Source organism: Astyanax mexicanus, chromosome 19 (genome assembly GCF_023375975.1).
Source record: "Astyanax mexicanus isolate ESR-SI-001 chromosome 19, AstMex3_surface, whole genome shotgun sequence".
Lineage (NCBI taxonomy): Eukaryota > Metazoa > Chordata > Actinopteri > Characiformes > Acestrorhamphidae > Astyanax > Astyanax mexicanus.
In genome coordinates this window covers 3083031-3091778 of record NC_064426.1, presented here as the reverse complement: position 1 = coordinate 3091778, position 8748 = coordinate 3083031, and positions in this window count along the sequence as shown.

Here is an 8748-nt window from a genome sequence, read left to right as displayed (position 1 = left end):
ACTGCTATGAACAAGCGCTGTCTCTGCTGCTCCATGCTGTTTACACTGAGCATGGTATGTGCAGCGTTCACTGCTCAGTGCTATGACCAATCAGAGGAGACGATGTGCTCGCATGGTTTATTGGTGCGCATTTTTACGGGTTTATGACTCAGCAAAAAAGTAAGTAAAAATAAGTAACAAAAATGTTTACTGTATCCAATTTATCAGGCATTCTTTATTCCAGCGCCCCAAATTACAGCTTTATCTCCTTTCAAATATACAAGTATATACTAGTATTTTAATGAGCACCACTAATATAAATATAATTGCATTTTATTTCTTACATTTATTTCTTTATTTACATTTAAAGACTTTATCCACTATAAAAAAAACTTCCGTCTTAAGAAGAACAAGTGCAGTTAATGGCAGTTAATCACAGAATACTGTTGTGATTGATCAGATTTGTTTTATTGATTGACACCACTAATAATAACAAATGCAATCAAATATTTGTCAAATGTTTTTTCTGTTTTTCTGTTTTCTTTTTTTCTGAATTATGGTTGTATGACATGTTTTCTACAGTCATTGTTGAATTAATGTTTTACAGTTACTTTGTTACAACACATCGTGAGCTAATTATATGCAATCTAAAACAATCTATAGATGATTTATAGATTTATTCTGTGTATTTAAGCAGAAGTTAATCAATAACTGATCTTATATTGTCTGTTTAATGAGCTTCATTCCTCAGCACTCAGCGGTCGTGGCGGATTCAGTCAGACGGTCTGCAGTAAAGGTCAGGAAGTGCGTGAGTGATGGAGGGAGTGAGGGAGTGAGGGAGTGAGTGTTTGGGTAAGCGTCTGAACGCTCGGGACGGCATATGGTTGGCGGGACGAACGCGTGTACGGCAACACTGTGACCAAACAGCCCAGCGGGGACACGCCCCCCCCCCCACCCCCCCCCCAGAGTCACTGAGGGGGGGGGGGGGGGGGGAGTGATATACAGCAGCTATAATCACACAATAATAACACAATATATCAGCTTCATAATGTTCAATCAATCAATTCTTCTGCAGACGGCAACATTTACACCTTATCTACTGTGCTACTAAAGAGTACAGAACATTTTTTAAAAATTTAAGAAACGTGAATGTAAAGGTTCTTCAGTGGATTAAAGGTGATTCTCACATATAAATATATAATATACAACTATGAAGCTATTACACAGGGTTCTTAAAGTGATGCCAACCATGTTTGTAAACCATCACTGATTGGTGGAAACTTCACACTTGTCCTCGAGCAGTTTGGACTGTGTGTCTCTCCACTCTTCCTCCAGACTCTGCTCCCTTTATTTACAAATAAAATGTAAAATTTACTGATGATCAGTGATGGTTTGGAGAGACATGTCTGTCATCTGCTGGTGTTGATCCACTGTGTTTTATTATCAAGTCCAAAGTCAGTGCAGCTTCTAGCAAGACATTTTATAGGATTTCATTTTCCAACAGGACTTGGCACACTGACCATACTGCCAAATGTTTTACCAATTGGTCTTATATAATATTCTAATTTTCTTAGATACTGACTTTTGGGCTTTTCATTAGCTGTAAGCCATGATTATCAACATCAAAAGAAATAAATAAACTTTATTTTGATATAAGACCAATTGGTACTTTTGGCCTAGTGTGGGCAGTGTGCCAAGTCCTGCTGGAAAATGAAATCTGCATCTCCATAAAAGTTGTCAGTAGCAGAGGGAAGCATGAAGTGCACTGAATTTAGACTTGATAATAAAACACAGTGGATCAACACCAGCAGATGACAGACATGTCTCTCCAAACCATCACTGATCATCAGTAATTTTTACATTTCATTTAAAGGAAATCAAGGGATCAGAGTCTGGAGGAAGAGTGGAGAGACACACAGTCCAAACTGCTCGAGGTCTAGTGTGAAGTTTCCACCAATCAGTGATGGTTTGGAGAGACATGTCTGTCATCTGCTGGTGTTGATCCACTGTGTTTTATTATCAAGTCTAAAGTCAGTGCAGTTTTGTTTTTCCACAAAATCTTACAGCACTTCATATCTTACTGCTTCCCTCTGCTGCTGACAACTTTTATGGAGATGCAGATTTCATTTTCCAGCAGGTCTTGGCACACTGCCCACTACCAATTGTTCTTTTAAAATATTCTATTTTTATTTATTTTTATAGATGCACTATAGAAGCAGGGGTGTAGCAGCAAATTCTGGGCCCTGTACGCCCTCTATGTTAATGGGCCCCTATCCATGCCAGTAAACAAAGGAAAGTGAGCGAAAAAAAAATCAGGATTTTCATGGGCCCCTCTCCCTACTCGGGCCCTGGGTAGTCAGGTCCACTTTTCCCCCCACTACCACGCCCATGTATAGAAGTATGCACTATTATATCTCTCTGTATTATAAATAGTTCTTCTGAGGCATCACTTAAAGAACGCTATGCAGCAGCTGTGTGTTTAAGAGTTTATTCTGAATCCCTGCAGTTTTAAGTGACGTGAGCATCAACTAACGCAGCATCTGACGTTAATCAGATTCAGGTGTTCCCCGATTCTGTGAACAGATGTTTCTCCAGATTCACCTGGAGGACAGTTTCTGCAGTTTTTTTTCTCAGGGTAAGTGTGTTTGATGCAATGCTGTAGAATTAATTAATAATTAATAAACTGCTGTTTTTCATTAAAAGAAAAATTAAAAATGAGAGAAATTATATTATTGTTTAATTAAGTGATTAATGATGAGGATGGATAAACGTCAAGAACTTAAACTATAGAAATTGTCTCCATCAACTTTATACCTCACTGATTTATAGAACTTTAAAAAACTTTTTTTTTGGTCTTTTTTAGATTAATGCAAAAATGCTGCTCAAATGCTGTTTTAAAAAGCTTTTATTAAAATTCTTGTAGAAATAACACAATAATGTTGTTTTATTTCACAGTTTTTATTTTAAATACATAAATATTATATATTACATGGCCTTTCTCTTTAACCTTCAAAAAAAAAAAACCTGATGTGACAAACTGTAGCATTTATCTGTTAATAATCATAATAATATTATAAGAATAAGTAAGTGTAATTTATCATTAAACACAGCATGACCTTTAAATAACACCTGCAGTTCCCCCTCCAACCAGTAGATGGAACTGATGCATCAGCATTCAGCTCCAGACTAAAGCAGAAATGAATTCAGGAATAAATGTAATATTTGCTTGTGATTAATTATAGATATGTAGCCTGTGTACAAATGTGCTGATTCTAATTTGTCTGTGCCACAAGCAAAGAAACGCAGTTCAAGAGCTTCATTAACACACAGACAAACACAGCCGAGCTCACAGGCCCCAGTTCAACAGACAATTAATACATTTAATAAACCATTTACAGGAAAAACAAAATTACAAATAACTAACTACTCGTCTTTTATCTGAGAAAAAAATATATATACTTAAATTATTACTGCACTAATTTGTACATAATTTCTACTTGTTTGTAATTAAAATTATATGAATTTGCACTAAATTTATGCTGAGTATAACAGTCATATGCTATTTTCGCCACTATTTAATATAATTCAAGTATATTTGTGTGAACTGTGTCCAACTGTAGCTTAAAAACATATTAAGTTTGATTAAAATATACAGTAGATTTAACGTCACATTCATTTTGAGGAGTGACATATATATAAAATTGGCAAAATTGCTGCAGCTGTTAAAGTTATTTTTACCTAAGCTAACATAACTAAAGTAAACTTTTTAACTTTTTTAACTTAATAACTTTAACACATAAAAATTAATCAGTTTTAATTTGTCTGCACAAAATTTATGTTCTGGTATCAAATTTGACTGAAGTACACTAATTTTCGATTGCAGAACTGTAGGCTACTTTTTTAGCCCAGATCCACCAACTCTTCCAATGCAGTCTCCAGGCCCTCTACTGGTGGTTGGTGGACAACGCTTGCTTTCTTACAGTCAGCTGTAAGTTTTAAAGCTGTCTGTTGTGTTAAATTCTTCTCCTTCCCATAAGCCCAATTATAGAAAAAAGAAAAAAAAATTAAATTACATTTTAATTGTGTAAATATCATGGAAGGATACATGTAGAGTGATGTGCAGCAAAATAGTTCCTGTGGAGAAGTTAGTTTTGTCAGATTTTACACTATTTAATTCTATTCAATATTACATATAACAATTAGAATTCAGTAAAGGCTTTCCATCTTAAATAAAATAGCAATTTGATATGGTACAGAAATCTGAATTAGAAGGATTTTCTAATTTTCTAAAAAAAAGTCTATTTTAAATTATTTTATTTACATCTCAATCATTTAACCAAACGCCTGGCACACTGGCAATCACTCAATTACCTTTAATAGCGTATAACTATAATCAGTGCATTTGAATAATATTTGAATAAATAGAGGGGTTTTGTTACTCTTTTTGCGTATGGTGAGCTATTAATAGTAATAATAATAATGATGTGCAAAAAATGAACTGCTGAACTGCTAAATTCAAATATGCATATCTTACACTCATATTAAGTCCTATAAAGTGGTTCATTGCTCTTCATTAGAGTGAAAACCGTGTGTGTGAGTGTTTGAGAGTGTGTGTGTGTGTGTGAATATGTGAGTGTGTGTGTAGCGCAGCAGCAGCCAGCAGAGGGCAGTAGTGCTCTTTGTTTGTCTGCGATTGTAAATCTTTTGTTGTTTTTGACCTCAGTAATTAAATGCTTGGTAAGAAAAATGTCCTGCTGGTTCCTGAAATTTAGATGCATGACGGGTGCGGCCGCTGGCTCTCTAAGCGCATGTCTGCGTCGCAGGTCGCGGCTTAGCGGCGGAAGCCGGCCCTCCGTGTCCTCTGATCCCGGGAGTGCTGGGGAAGGAGGTGGGCGGCCTCCCGCGTCCTACGTTGTCATAATTTGTCTTGCGTTTCTGTCCTGGATTCAGATGGTTTAACAGCCTCATTACATTACCTGACAGACAGTGGGAACTCACCGGGGGCGCAATTAGCGCTAACGCAAACTGATGTAACGGCGGATGAATAGCGATCCCATCCTGTTTACTTTGTTTCGGGATGCTCGGCGTGTACGAGGGGTGTGATACGTTTAATTTACATCATTTAATGATGCTTATATTTCACCCCATTAAGGTGTTATGAGCGCAGGGTTTAATAACTTCATCGGCTACAATCACACTGTCAATTACTTATAGCAGTTTTTTAATTGGCAGCCATTGATTGTTTATTAGTCGGTGTCATCGTGCATTTCCTGTGGGACCAGGATCATAATGAGAATCAAAGTGACATTCAAAGCTGTCTCGCTCACCCTCCCTCTCCCTCTGTTCATCTCTCTCTCCCTCTGTTTCTCTCTCTCTTTCTCTCTCTCTCTCTCTCTTCAAACACTCCTCACCTCCTCCACCCTTGACTGAAAGGAAGGTGAGAATCCTTTGATCTGTGTGTCTTTCGCTGCCATCCAGTACAGTACATTTGGATGAGAAGAGCTGAGGAGATGGGGTGAGTTGGGGAGATGGAGTGAGTTGGGGAGATGGGGTGAGTTGGTGAGATGGGTTGAGTTGGGGAGTCGGGGTGAGTTGGTGAGATGGGGTGAGTTGGTGAGATGGGTTGAGTTGGGGAGATGGGTTGAATTATGGAGATGGGTTGAGTTGGGGAGTCGTGGGTGAGTTGGGGTGAAATGGGGAGATGAAGTGAGTTGGGGAGTCGGGATGAGTTGGGAAAATGGGTTGAGTTGAGGAGATGGATTGAGTTGGGGAGTCGGGATGAGTTGGGAAAATGGGTTGAGTTGAGGAGATGGATTGAGTTGGGGAGATGGATTAAGTTGAGGAGATGGGGTGAGTTGAGGATATGGATTGAGTTGGTGAGATGGGTTGAGTTGGGATGAGTTAGGGTGAGCTGAGGAGATGGGGTGAGTTAAGGAGTCATGTGAGTTGGGGAGAAGGGTCTCTCCTCGCTTTCTCAGTCTGTATTTCTCTCTTTTTGTCTTTCATCCGCTCTTTACCTCTCTCTCTCTCTGTCTGTATTTCACTCTTTCTCTGTCTTTCATGCTCTTTCTCTCTATCTGCATTTCTCTTTATCTCTCTCTCTCTCTCTCTCTCTCTAAACACCCCCCTCCTCGTTTGACTGAGAGGAAGGTGAGCTTCCTGTGTGTCTTTCGCTGCCATTTCTGTCGTTTTCTTTTTTTTTCTTCCCTCGGTCTATCAGGATGACATCACTAATCAATAACCTGCTCTGTGAAAAAGTCAACAGAGAGGCTGTGATTAAATCAGGAGCGCCGGCTCTTTTCAAGGTTGGCTCCAAAACTCACCCACAGTGCTGTGAATGGGTTCTGAATGGGCTCTGAATGGGCCGACCCACACCATTAAAAGCTGGACGGCACAGAGCGTGAGTCACCTAATCCGTCCCCAGCGCTCGTCTCTGATCCCTCCATCGCTCTCAGAACAAACGGCATCAGCTGCTGGACTCCAGCTCTCTGTGGGGTTCTGGAGACGGACGCAGCTGCACTGTAGACCTGGACGATATGAAATTACAAAATTCAGCATCACAATATTTTCCAAATGGTATTGAATGGTATTCATAGCTCTAGGACTGTATCATACTATTCTTACTTGAATAACTTCACTGTGATAGATAGATCTATCTGTATGTCTGTCTGTCTGTTTGTCTGTCTGTCTCTACAAAGAGACACTCTATAGCAACTAACTGTAATGTATATATATATATATATATATATATATATATATATATGTATATATATATAATCCTCTTTTGTAATGTCTATCTATCTATCTATCTATCTGTCTGTCTGTCTGTCTGTCTGTCTGTCTGTCTGTCTGTCTTTGTCTATCTGTCTGTCTGTTTGTCTCTACAAAGAGACACTCTATAGCAACTAACTGTACTGTCCTGTAATACATATATATATATATATATATATATATATATATATATATATATATATATATACACTGCTCAAAAAATAAAGGGAACACTCAAATAACACAATAAAACTCCAAGTAAATCAAACTCCTGTGAAATTAAATTGTCCACTTAGGAAGCAACACTGATTGACAATCAATTTCACCTGCTGTTGTGCAAATGGAATAGACAACAGGTGGAAATTATTGGCAATTAGCAAGACACACTCAATAAAGGAGTGGTTCTGCAGGTGGGGACCACAGACCACTTCTCAGAACCTATGCTGTCTGGCTGATGTTTTGGTCAGTTTTGAATGTTGGTGGTGCTTTCACACTCGTGGTAGCATGAGACGGACTCTACAACCCACACAAGTGGCTCAGGTAGTGAAGCTCATCCAGGATGGCACATCAATGCGAGCTGTGGCAAGAAGGTTTGCTGTGTCTGTCAGCGTAGTGTCTAGAGGCTGGAGGCGCTACCAGGAGACAGGCCAGTACACCAGGAGACGTGGAGGAGGCCGTAGGAGGGCAACAACCCAGCAGCAGGACCGCTACCTCCGCCTTTGTGCAAGAAGGAACAGGAGGAGCACTGCCAGAGCCCTGCAAAATGACCTCCAGCAGGCCACAAATGTGCATGTGTCTGCACAAACGGTTAGAAACCGACTCCATGAGGATGGTATGAGGGCCCGACGTCCACAGATGGGGGTTGTGCTCACAGCCCAACACCGTGCAGGACGCTTGGCATTTGCCAGAGAACACCAGGATTGGCAAATTCGCCACTGGCGCCTTGTGCTCCTCACAGATGAAAGCAGGTTCACACTGAGCACATGACAGACGTGACAGAGTCTGGAGACGCCGTGGAGAGCGGTCTGCTGCCTGCAACATCCTTCAGCATGACTGGTTTGGCAGTGGGTCAGTAATGGTGTGGGGTGGCATTTCTTTGGAGGGCCGCACAGTCCTCCATGTGCTAACCAGTGGTAGCCTGACTGCCATTAGGTACCGAGATGAGATCCTCAGACCCCCTGTGAGACTATATGCTGGTGCGGTTGGCCCTGGGTTCCTCCTAATACAGGACAATGCTAGACCTCATGTGGCTGGAGTGTGTCAGCAGTTCCTGCAAGATGAAGGCATTGAAGCTATAGACTGGCCCGCCCGTTCCCCAGACCTGAATCCGATTGAGCACATCTGGGACATCATGTCTCGCTCCATCCACCAACGTCACGTTGCACCACAGACTGTCCAGGAGTTGGCGGATGCTTTAGTCCAGGTCTGGGAGGAGATCCCTCAGGAGACCATCCGCCACCTCATCAGGAGCATGCCCAGGCGTTGTAGGGAGGTCATACAGGCACGTGGAGGCCACACACAATACTGAGCCTCATTTTGACTTGTTTTAAGGACATTACATTAAAGTTGGATCAGCCTGTAGTGTGTTTTTTCACTTTAATTTTGTGTGTGGCTCCAAATCCAGGCCTCCATTGGTTAATAAATTTTATTTCCATTGATGATTTTTGTGTGATTTTGTTGTCAGCACATTCAACTTTGTACAGAACAAAGTATTCAATGAGAATATTTCATTCATTTAGATCTAGGATGTGTTATTTGAGTGTTCCCTTTATTTTTTTGAGCAGTGTATATATATATATATATATATATATATATATATATATATATATATATATATATATCTGTCTATATTACAGTACTAAGCTACTTATTTATGTATATTCCTCATTTATACTATATAATATGATTTTAACTTAAATGTTTTACCATAATATTGTACTGTACACTACTTCAAACAAATAGTATAAACTTTACATTTTTAACAGCCTGTTCTCCAGC